Below are 13,074 nucleotides of genomic sequence, written 5' to 3'. Positions count from 1 at the left end.
ACCCATGCACAGGAGAGAAGGGGGGTCGGCTAGGATTCCGGTGACTCCTACTGGCACGTTCAATTATGGTTTTCGGGCAGATGGTGGTTTTCGATGATGGTTTGATGATAACGGAGAATCGGATGGTGATTTGGTGATGGTTTTCGATGGTGGTTTGATGATGGTTTTCGAGGAGAGAGAGAGAGGGAATCAGATGGTGACTTGGTGACGGTGGTTTGATGATAATGGTCGATTGATAATGGTTACGGTGGTGGATGAAGAATGGTGAACGACGGTGTTGGATGGAGGGTGAAGGATGGTGAACGGTACTTACGGTGGTGGGTTAACAGGTTTGGGTTTGTGTGGAAGAATGGATTGGGTAGTGGTGGAGATGGGCCCCACTAAAATCGAGTCGCCGGAATTGTTCTCATCATCTAATTAGTCGATATCGTTTCCGGCATTGGAGTGGCCGGAATTGTTATTATTGCCGATGGTGACATCGTGTCTGCAAGAAAAATGGGTGTTTTAGAATTTAAAGATGGGTTGGGTTATTTTATTCTATTTGTGGGCCCCATTTATTTGTTTAATTGTTATTTAATACTAACTAATTTAGTATTTCTTTTAATGTTTTATTATTTTTTAAGGTATGTGTAATTTAGTCATTTTGCACGTATTTAACTAGACTAACTAATCTTCATCCAACTCGGGGACCATCCGAGTAACAAACGATCAAACCACAAGGAACAAATATGTTATTTTGAAAAAATGAGGACTAAAGGTGAAAAAATGGCAATAACAGGAAGCATCTGGGCAACTAACTCAAAAACTTAACCACAAGTAGTTAGATAGCCAAAATATATTAGAGCATTTGCAACACTGGACTTGATCCAAAATCCAGATATGTCACATCAGCATGTCATATCATTCTAAACCATAATCATTTCATACCCATTGTTTTCTCCGACACTCTTTTTGGCTGATTCTATACACACATCCCTATAATCCTATTTTCACACGTCTAGTATATACGTGTCGTATAAGGTTATACGGCCCGTATAGAATGATTTTGCACAGAAATAAATGCAGTGGAATCTTTTTTTTCTTTACATGTATACGGGCCGTATAACATTATACGAGCCGTATACAGTTGTATACGAGCAATATAATGTTATACGGCCAAATGTGATTATTTTGTGAGGTCTGATCAGATTTTTGGGTTTTTAAGATATGTATATGGACCGTATAATCAGGGGTGCAAACGAGCCGAGCCGAGCCGAGCCCGAGCTCGACCAGGCTCGAGCTCAAGCTCGATTAACTTATGAGAGCTCGGCTCGATTCGAGCTTTGTTTTCAAAGCTCGAGCTCGGCTCGTTTGTATTTTCTCAAGATCGAGCTCGGCTCGGGCTCGGCTCGTTTATCATCTATTAATTAGTATATTAAATAAAAATAATATAAATAATAGACTTTTTAAGCTCGCGAGCTTGATAAGTGAAGCTCGGGCTCGGGCTCGTTTACTAAATAAGCTTATTTTTAGGTTCGAGATCGGCTTGTAAACAAGTTTACATAAGCTCGGCTCGTTTACACTAAGGCTCGATAAAGCTCGACGAACCTAACGAGCTTCACATGTGAGGTTCGAGCTTGGGCTCGATAAACAAACGAGCTTTATTTTTAGGCTCAAGCTCGGCTCGGGCTCGATAAGGCTCGTCTCGTTTCAAGCTTTTTCTCGAGCCGATCTCGAGGAGCTCGCGAGCCGCTCGGCTCGTTTACACCCCTACGTATAATTCTATATGACCCGTAAATAAGTTTTTTTTGGTGTAAAACCGAACAACCTAATAATAGTTATAGTAATTCTTTAGATAACATTTTCAGTATCCGGAGTTTGTTGGGTGGCGACGACAGTGGGTGTGTGAGAGTACTGAGGGTATGGATGTTGAAGGTTTTTAGTATCTGGAGTTTGTTGGGTTGTTTGTAGCTAGGGTTCAGAATGCTTGAATATGGTGATATTAGAACATGGTACACTGCATGTAAACACAGTGGCTTTGTGATGATATCTTACAAATTGGGAACCACATATTGGTGTGTTGCAGTTTGGAAAGATGACCGAATAGAGATTATAGCCAACCTAAATCCACGAATTCTTGCGTCTTGTATTAATCAAGGATGTTTTGATATCGGGTTATACGTTCCTTGTAAAAGTTTTCCCAGCTCGCTACCGATGTATGCCATGTGGGTTGTCGCCAGAACCCTGTCGATGTTCATCTGTTAACTACCGGATGGAGTACTTTCGTGGCCTAATCATATCAACTATTCACTACATGGAGCAGATAACGGTGAACTTTACGTCGGAATTAGGCGTGCTAATAGAGAGGAAATCGGTGGGAATAAGTTGATTAACAGAGGATTCATCGCGTATAAGTTGGTTTATGGGAACCGTTTCTAGCTAGGGTTTGTTGGGTTGTTTGTAGGTAGGGTTCAGAATGATTGAAGTTTTATTATAAACACCTTGGTGAAAGTTATCATCTTTTGGGTCAAGTGAAGCAATGAATTGAGGAATATATTTTACTTATTTTATGTTTAATATATGAAGCATATTATAGAAGTTTTTAGATGGTATTTGTAAGGTTTAATTTCCTTGTGTAACTTTGATTGACATCTATCATTGACATCTATATATGGAATGTGATTCTTGGAGAACTAGAAAAGGAGAAAATATGGAACGAAATTTTTCGAGAACTAGAAAAGGTGAGAATACGGAACGAGAAACCTTGAACACAAGTTTTCTTTTTGAGCTTGATGGATGTCCAATATCCCCTTGGTGGTTTCTGTACCCATCTTCCTGCGACATGGCGTCTAAACCCTTGAACCCCAACGCTTCTACTTGCATTATTGATCGTTTCATGAATTCAAGTTCATTAAGTAGTAATGACTACTAACTAATTGCAAGACTGTTTGTCGGGCTTCCAATGCTCACACAGGGTGATAAACAGCGCTGATCTGGAATTGGAGAACCGTTATGTATTTGCTTACCGATTATCTAGGGCTAAATTTGTGTATTTGCTTACTAATTGTTGAAAAGATTTGTTGAAATCGAAGAAAAGAGTAAAAAAGATGAAATGAGGCGTGTTATGTTGGAAACCGAGGTTGAAAATTTAAGGTGTGAGAGTGGAATACTAAACACCATTTAAATGTACTTTCATGTCCGTATAAAAAACTTGATAGCAGCTTTTGCAAGTAAATATTTAACATCTCATTAACGCAAATGCAATACTTACAAAATTTGATAGGCACTAGTTATCAATACAAAAACTTAAGAAGAGAAGCAACTAAAAAAGCGGTGAACGGTGAGGAACAAATTTAAATGTGGAATTGACGAAAACGCAGTAACCTTGATGATTTAGAACTACGAACTTTGTTTGAGTTAGTTAATATTTCACCAATTTGGGTGATGATGACGGTTCGTTTGGGGAGAATGTTCTGGAAATTGAAGGAAAAGGACTTTGTTATGGTTTAGTAGGTTTTATTACAAGGGTTAAAAAGCATACACACTCACCTCCCTTTGATCATCATAACCAATAACCTTCACCTTTTCCCCGTCACTGCACTCCATCCCACACTCTACCATGGTTTCTGTACCCCTCTTCCTGTGACATGGCGTCTAAATCCTTGAATCCCAACGCTTCTCCTTACATTACTCATCATTTCCTGAATTCGAGTTCATTAAGAAGTAATGATTGCTGACTAATTACAAGACTGTATACGACCCATATAAAGTTATACGGGTCGTTTACAACCTTTATAAATTTTTATTTGATCGTATACTCAACATACAAGCATTTTTTTATATCTTGTATATGGGTCGTATAACGTTATACGACCCGTATACGATTAACCAACTTCCCTTTCTTTAGTTGGTATATGTGGAATTGGCCACCACTGTTTCGATCCCACACTCCAACCCGATCCAGACACCTTGCTGATTCAACCACGTTTCATCTTTAACCCTCGTGGTGTGGGAGGTTGTAACACCTCGTAAAAATCACGTCCAATGATGTATTGACACGTTTAATAAACCTCAATAAAGTCAAACGTTGAATTTGAGGGACTAATTTTGCGAAAAATCAAGAACTTCGATTATAGAAGGACTGGAAATGTTAACAGGCTTATTACAAGCCTCTGAATAACATTAAGTGGTAATTATATTCACAAATGAGCCACTTGTTGATCAAGTGTAGTCGTTTGCGTAATTAATTGAAAGATTTCGCGTCGAAGGGTTAAAAGCGTCAACATGTTAATTCTTACCTCTGGGTGACCTTTTAACAAACGAGAACTTCATGATAATTGATTATACTCTCGGGAATGCCTAATATTGACCATTAAGGGCTTTATTGCCTATAAGTGAAGTTACGCGCAACTTTGCAAGTTAGAGGGACTAAAAGTGTCAATATGTTTAATTATACCTCTGAATTACCTTTTTACGAACCCGAAGCATTATGATGCTTTATAATACTCTCAAGAATGCCTAATATGGATTAGATAAGGCTTCGATGCTATTAAACGATGATATGCGCAAGTTTGCACATTAGAAGGACTATTTGCGTCAAACTGCAAAAGTCTATCGATTCGTATGGTATCGAACCTTCCTGAATATGATCATAAGTTAAACATGCCCTAAATATCCTTTATATAGCTTAGAAATAGACTTTGAGGTGTTTGGTGCGCAAAAATAAACTTAATTGATCAACAGGGACTAAAAGCGTCAAAAAGTGTATAAGTTTGCATTTTTGCGCATATCTTACGTTCTGAATATATCAGGGCATCCAAAAATTTATGTAATCATTAAAATATTTTATTTTAGTGATTGACTTGATAAAAGTCCATTCGTCACGTAATTTGGATCGTTTTTTGCGTCCGTCCGTGTTTCGTCGTAATTAGCCGAACAACGTGACCGTACGACCAAACGAACCGACATCCGGCATTTTTTTGAGCATGTTTCATGTTCCCTATGTTTGGGCATCATTGTAGAGCCTTAAAAATGGTTTAACGGGCCTCAACTGTGTCGGAAATGGCACTAATCAAGTGCAGGGACCAAGTGTTAACATTTGAAATTATGTATGAGCAGACCTGGTCCTTATGGACCGTATACAGGACCTCATACAGTCTGTATACCTTTGCCAGTTCCAGAAAATTCAAAAACCAGCTTTGGTTTTGCTCTTTGTCTCACATAATTGATTCTAGGGGCTGTTTTGGAGTACCCATGGTTTCCTAAATCAGGGGGCACACTTGTAGGGCTAAGATCGAATCCCGTTTATCGAGGAACGATCCTAACGGTTCTCAAAAACCTATATATACCCCCCTTGATCTTGGCTCTCATTGCTTATCATTTCATTTCTTGCTCTCTAGACTCAAATCTGAGGATCCTAACCTTGGGGAACCTCCTTCTGAGTTATCTTCTGCCCTTGGACCTTTTGTAAGTGTCCTTTCTTGCTTAATTCATTTTACTTGGCTCTTAAAGCCGAAAAAGTCAAACGTCTCGATAAACGCTTTGACTTTTAACTAGACCTTGTATGGTCAAGCCATGATTCGCAACAAACATGGCTACGTGATCGTAATTAGGTAGGTGTTAAACCCTCTTAAGGGCATCTCCTAATTACCACGTTTACTTAGTTAATTGTCGGGTCAAAGTGATTAGAATAAAAGTCAAACGGGTTATTTTTTAAACAAAATTCATAACTAATAATATAGAAGCTATAAAATCAGTTTTATCACTTTAATAACTTGGTAATTATTAATTGAACATGTCTAGGCATGTTCAACCCGTCAATTCTAAGTTTAGAATCGGTTCGGAACCGAAAGTCACAAAAGTTGACTTTTGCTTTGACTTTCAGTTCTGACCCAAAATAGCTTAGTTTAATTATGCTCTAGGGTACCTTTGTGATCATAATATATGTTAGTATAACCCCATGAAGTTATACTACATGATCCCTTAGAATTTAAGTTCATATGCACATTTCCGTTATATGCCTTAAAGTTGACTATTATGCCCTTTTGATATTAAAACGAGACTTTTGAAAATATGAAAGGACTAAAACCTTTATTACTGAATTATAAACATGTCCATAAAATTTCACATCAGTCAGTGGTCTAAAATGGGAGTTATGCACAATTGCGTAAAGTAAAAGCTTTTTATTAATTAAACGGCATTTTCAGCATAAAGCCTATTTAAACCCAAGGTTTTACATCAAACCTTTTACCTACTGATGTAATATAATATTTTGGGATTTTTGGAAATTTTTATTAAATTTTAAGATGGTCATAACATAGGGTTCTCGCATAGGCTCGGTAATTGACGATAACGCCCTTTTCGCTAATAAAATGAGTTTTATACATCCTTTACGCATCAAACTTTTTTTTTCTGATGTTATATAATAAATAAGTTATTTTAAACCGTAAAGGCTGTTCAAAATCTCAAATTTCCTTATTTAAACCGAATATCGTCAAATACCGACTTTTATGCGATTTAGGCGCATCGTATGGTTTAAAACCATATTAGTTTTTATACTTTAACAGTAAATAAAAGTTTTGAACTCAGATTTCCAAAAATTAACCCTTAAAGCATATGTGAAATGACCAAAATGCCCCTACGGTGCATAGTTTGGCCATAAATGATAAAATTTCACATATATGAGATATCTTACTGATATAACTTACTAAAATAAATACTTTTACTAATCATTTTAGACCAGAATCTCAGATTGTCATTTAACCTCTTTTATAATCTTTAAAATGACCAAAATACCCCTTCGAGGCATAATTTGAGTTTAAATCCATTTTGGGCATAATGGAAGGTATCCTACTGATATCACAACATAATTAAGGCGTATTGACTTAGGAAACATGTTCATGACTCTTTTGGTTACCCGTTATGAAATTTACGCATTCGGTACGGTTTATGTAACTAGTTTACATTAATTGACCGAAACGGGTCAAACCTTCTCATTTTCACTTCAAATTCCAGAATGCGTTTAGTTTACCCATATTATACAAGCCTTCGTACTTGTCGGGTCAAAATCACATTCTAATCCGGTTTGCGCTTAATCTTGTGTTTTGAACCGTAAACCTTTCCTTAAAACTAACTGGTCTAAGTTACAACTTAAATAAAGACCCGTTAGGAATCTAATAGGTTAATAAAACCTTCGTTCCAGATTGAGAGCCCCAGTCGAAGTACTTGTGCTTGCTGATTAGAATATACGGCTGAGTATAAATTGCATTTTTAAGCTCAGGTAAATACTTTTAACTTATTTCCCTATACGGGCTTGGGATACGGTATTATAATAATACCGCTTGGTCGGGTATTGAATGTTTAATCGGATTGTGATTAAATTATTGAGGTAACCCGTTTTAATCTGTATTGTTTGAAATAAAAGTCTTTGGGGGTTAATGACCATGTCCCGGATATCCTTGGCATCATTATAATAAAATGGCCACGTCTTAAGCACGGGGTGTAGGCATACACGTGACAGTTGCATAAGGGAAACGGTATCTCACTCTCTTGTGGGCCTATACTTGTGGTGTGTCTGTTAATCTTGACTCGGTTTCTAACATCGGGCCCTGAATGTATAACGAACATGTAAATCTGTATACAAGATTAATCTTTATATAATTGTCCCAAGTTATAAAAGAATATTTGTGCCTTGTGCATTCAAATCAATTTTTCTTAAACATTTTCAAAAGAGTCAGTTAATTGTATTTACCAGTGTAAACTGACGTATTTTCCAATAAGATTAAGTGACAGGACCTGTACGAAATTGGCTGGGAGCTCAGGGCGTTAATAGAGAATCTTGCAAGTTCTAGATGCCTAAAGTCCGTTGAACAATGTTATCTTTCTGTTTTAAGATCCGCCTATGGATCCATCTTACATTCCGTTGTAATATTTGATATTACTTTTGAATCGGTTTGTATTATAATTACTTTAGACTTCCGCTGTGCATTAAATTGTGTTGTTTGACTATGATGATATTAACTATGTCACGATACTCCCCACCGGGCCCACCGGTAATACGTGGAACTATCGGGGTGTGACAGGTTGGTATCAGAGCCAACATTGAGTGAATTAAACACTAACCTTTTGTGTTTAATCTCAATGACACAGTAGCACATTCCTTAAACTTTCGAGTCTAGACATGAACTAGGAATGATCTCATCCCTGTTATATATATATATATATATATATATATATATATATATATATATATATATATATATATATATATATATATATATATATATTGTTTTCAATATTTATGCATCCTAGGATCGTGTCGCCGAGCAAAGCTGCCATTGGTGGAACCTTTCCAAATCGGAAGATTTAGAATGTGAAGCTTCGTACTACAGCCCGAATAAGCATACAACCAATATGAAGAAAGGACCTTTTGAAACCATTAACCCATATTTCAATTTTGTACCTAAGACTTTTGAAACTTCGCATGAGAAGCCAACATCAGAGGAGTTCATACCCGATGTCTCTGAAACTCCCGCTCCAAAGATAATACCTAAGCACCCAAAGGACTCATATTCCTTACCTCCGAGTCTTGAAATCTCAGACTTGGATTTTACCTCTCCTAACCTTATTCATGATTGTATTATTCATTAACCATAAAATCTTTGGATTCCATGTTTGCATAGATCTCTAAAATAGAAGATTTGGATTACCCACCAAAACCTTCGGCATTCATATCTCACACAGAGAACCAAGGAGGAAATTTCCAGAATCAAAGTAAAGAAGAAACTCTTTTGTTGTTTTTAATTTCTTTATTAGTCCTTATAAGGACATATTTATCTTTTTGTCCCTTCGTAGACAATGTTTTTCCTTCAAGTCCCGTTAAGGGCAATTATGTACTCTTTTAAAATTTATTGGAGTGTTTTATTTAAATTTCATTTTACTCATTATATACGAATATAATATATGAAATAAATCAAAATATCATTCCTTTGTGTAATTGATCTGCCAATATATTTAAAAGAATCTTAAATGGGTATAACCTAGCTAGGGATGGCAAAAAAAGCCCAAGCCCGACGGGTGTACCCGAAACCCGAAACATATGGGCCGGGTATACCCGAAGCCCAATGGGTATGGGCCGGGTACGGGCTTAAAAAAAGAAAAAAATCGGGTATGGGTACGGGTATGGGATTTAGTGATACCCGCCCGATACCCGGCCCATTTACCCGAATAATACCCGAATGTATCATATTATATATTTCCATACATATAAACTTAGTACATGTACTTATTACCTTTCCTATAGCCATATGTGGATATGTATTTAGTAGGTGCTTAGTGAACAAATAACTTATTTTTAAGTATGTGTATTGGATATGGAAGCTATCACCCTTTATTATGTGGTTGTTAATGCAATTTGGTGGTCATGATACACTTACTTAATTAAGTAATTGTTTTTATTTAGTTTGGTATATGTGGTCCAAATATGATATGTAAGTTATTAATCATATTTTTATTTGTTATAGTCATTAAAGTAGTAAACTATATAAACATTAATGTAAAAATTGATTTTTTGTCCCAACGGGTATTTTTATGAAATTAACGGGTATACCCGATACCCGCGGGTATGCCCGATACCCGATGGGTAATTACCCGACAAATACCCGACGGGTAACGGGCCGGGTATGGGACAAAGAATTACAACCGGGTACGGGCTTGGGATTACCACTACCCGGCCCAAGCCTGGCCCATTGCCATTCCTAAACCTAGCTTGTATGTCATTAAGGACCTAGCTATGATGGTAAAACCTGTTAAAAAGAGATTCAGATCTTTGTTAACATCTGAAAACATGTTAACACTCCTGACAAAAGTATTGCGATAGAATTACACTTGTCATCTTTATAATGGGAATTCCCAACCCCTTATCTAGCCTAGTGATTTAGAAATCATGGCTTAAATCATCAAATAAAGATGATCATATTATAAACATCCATTAGTGATGAAGTGCCCACGGGCTAAACTTGCTGTCCGATAAGGCAACGACAGTGGTGGTCTTTGACTCCCTGTCTAAAGACGTTGGACTACATCCAAGCATAATAGTCTGTATGATCAATGCGATCTTGACTAATGTCATCAGATAAGGATGAACATATTATAAACATCCATTAGTGATGTTTTGCCTACGGGCTATATACTATATTGTCCATTAGTGACATTGACAAATAGGACCATTATGGTTCATCGTTAAAGGGGATAGGCAATGCCCAAGCCTTAGAGTCTATAAGATTGATAAGATCATGACTAATATCCTCAAATACGATAAATATATATACAAATAAGTATAAGCATCCATTAGTGATGTCCATTGATATGCCTATGTGGCAAAATAAGTTGCCTTTCAAAGCAAAGACAATGGTAGTCTATGACTCCATGTCAAGAAAAGGTAATGAACTATGTTCAAACCTTAATGACTCGATTCTCTGAAATCGTGGTTTATGAATTTAAAACTATCCTTCTGATTAGGCCTTTTTTGCCACTTTAATATCCTTAATGTTTCTATAACTAGGATAAATTATAATGAAAATACTAATTACATATAATTAACAAAATTAACCAATATGGTTTATATTACCATGGTTAATGAATCGTCAAAAATGATGATTCCATGATAACCCTGAATAAATCGTTGTCAATACTTATGTAGCAATCAAGCTACATGGCAGAATCAGATAAAGTTGACAACCACCCGAGGGGGATTAATGATGCTACCAGAGTTAATATAACTGGTGCGGAACTGCAGGCATTAATAGATAATGCCGTTACACGAGCTCTCGACAGACAGAATAATGAATCAAGTGGTACACACTCTGAGACTCTATCTGTGGCTCGTAGTAAGCCCCCCCTTCTAAAACACACGAGTCAAAGGAAGACGATGTTAATCACTCGTCAAATCAGAGGAGTGTTCCGTCTAGACAGGTTGTGTTTCAGCAAGAGCCACGTGTTAAAACCTGTACATATAAATATTTTGTCTCTTGCAAGCCCAGAGACTTCACAGGAAAAAAGGAGCCAACGATTGCATGACATGGCTCGATGAGATGGACACCGTTGTTGATATTAGCGGATGTGCAGAGCAAGACATTGTGAAGTTTGTTTCGCAATCTTTTAAAGGAGAAGCTCTAGCATGGTGGAGGTCACTGATCCAGGCTACAGGGAAAATCCCGTTATATAATCTGACATGGGATCAGTTTGTTGCTCTCATCAAAGAAAATTACTGTCCTCAACATGAAGTTGAGAAAATTGAGACTGACTTTTTGACATTGGTCATGAAGAACTTAGATTGCCAGGCATATCTTACAAGTTTCAATACTATGTCTCGATTGGTTCCTTACTTGATTACACCGGAACCAAAGCGTATAGCTCGCTTTATTGGAGGTCTAGTCCCAAAAATCAAGGCAAGCGTGAAAGAATCGAGACCTACTACATTCAGGTCAATGGCAGATCTGTCGCTATCTCTCACACTCGATGTAGTCAGAAACAAGGCTGCCAAAGCTTCTGATGAAGGAAAGCGTAAAAGAGAGGATGAGAATTCTCATCACTCCAATAAGAAGAAAAAAGGGAACTCTGATAATCAGAAGAGTTCTGAGTCCAAGAAAGGCAACCAGCAGTCGGGTGAAAAGACCAGGTGCAAAACCTGTAAGAAATACCACCTCGGGAAATGCAGATTTGAATCTCAGCCTCTACCCTGTGGAATCTGCAAGTCTAAGGAACATAAAACCTTGGATTGCAAGAAGTTGAAAGATGCAACCTGTTATGGTTGCAACGAGAAGGGGCATATCAAGACTAACTGCCCTAGGAATCAGAAGAAGCCTGAAGAGGCCAAGAAAGCAAACGCGTGAGTCTTCCAGATGAACACCCGGGAGACAGTACAGGAAGATGACATCATAAAAGGTACCTTTCCTTATCAATGATGCTTATGCGGTAATTTGTTTGATTCTGGCGCAGAAAAGTCTACTGTGGACAATAAATGTTGTAAATGGTTGTTTCCGCCTGAATAGGACTCTAGACATATAACGCGAGGTAGAATTGGCCGATGATACTTTAGAGACTGCTACAACAACTTTAGATTGATGCTCTATATCCATTAGGAATCTCCCTTCTCCAATATCCTTATGACAAGCTTTCAAGCTATCCAAAATCATCAATATGATCAAGGCAGATGTGACATTTGATCCTCTGTCAAAAAGGTGATGGACTAGATCCAAACCTTAAATGCCATTGATGGTCTTTTTATGGCCTAGGCTAAGTATAATTAATATGTAATTAAATAACATCCATTAAGAATGTTCGTACTGTATTAACCTGTATGGTTTAATGATACCATGGTTAGTATATGTTAAGTCATCTGGATGGTGAATAGCGGTTGTTGGGTTGCAACTAAGTAATTGTTTCGTTTGGTGTCAGGAACCAAATAACGAATATGACAAACTCAGATAAGTCAGCCGTCAATCATGTCATGAATGATGCGATACATGCTAATGATGCTACAATTATGAACCTCAGAATTAACAAAGATGTTCTCCAAGATATGATTGACGCAGCTGCTAGAAAAGCTATGAGAAAGGTCATGAAAAAGTTCAAGGAGCCCAATGCTACTTGCTCCAAATCTCATCTGAGACCACACTTCTTTACCAACGAGAAGTATCTTGTTCATGCCCCGAATGAGAAGGATGAACTAAAAAGGAAAAGGGAAAAAGATAACTCCCAGAATTCTAAGAAAAAGAACAAACAAAAGTCCAACCAGAAACCTGTATGCAAGACCTACAAGAAACGCCATTATGGGAAGTGCATGTTCGAATTAAAATCCCAATCACAGCCTAGGGCTTGTGGGATCTGCAAATCTAGTAAGCATAAAACATTAGAATGCAGGAAGATAGGAGATGCGACTTGTTACAACTGTAACAAGAAGGGGCATATCAAGTCAAATTGCCCAAAATATGCAAAGAAGCTTGAAGAAGTTAAGCAGACCAACGCGGGGGTCTTTCAGATAGGCGCAAAAGAGGCTATACAAGATGACAATGTTTTAACCGGTACGTCCTTATC

This window comes from Helianthus annuus, chromosome 10 (genome assembly GCF_002127325.2).
Source record: "Helianthus annuus cultivar XRQ/B chromosome 10, HanXRQr2.0-SUNRISE, whole genome shotgun sequence".
In the NCBI taxonomy this organism is placed as follows: domain Eukaryota; kingdom Viridiplantae; phylum Streptophyta; class Magnoliopsida; order Asterales; family Asteraceae; genus Helianthus; species Helianthus annuus.
The sequence above is the reverse complement of the archived record's forward strand: the minus strand, read 5'-3'. Positions refer to the sequence as shown.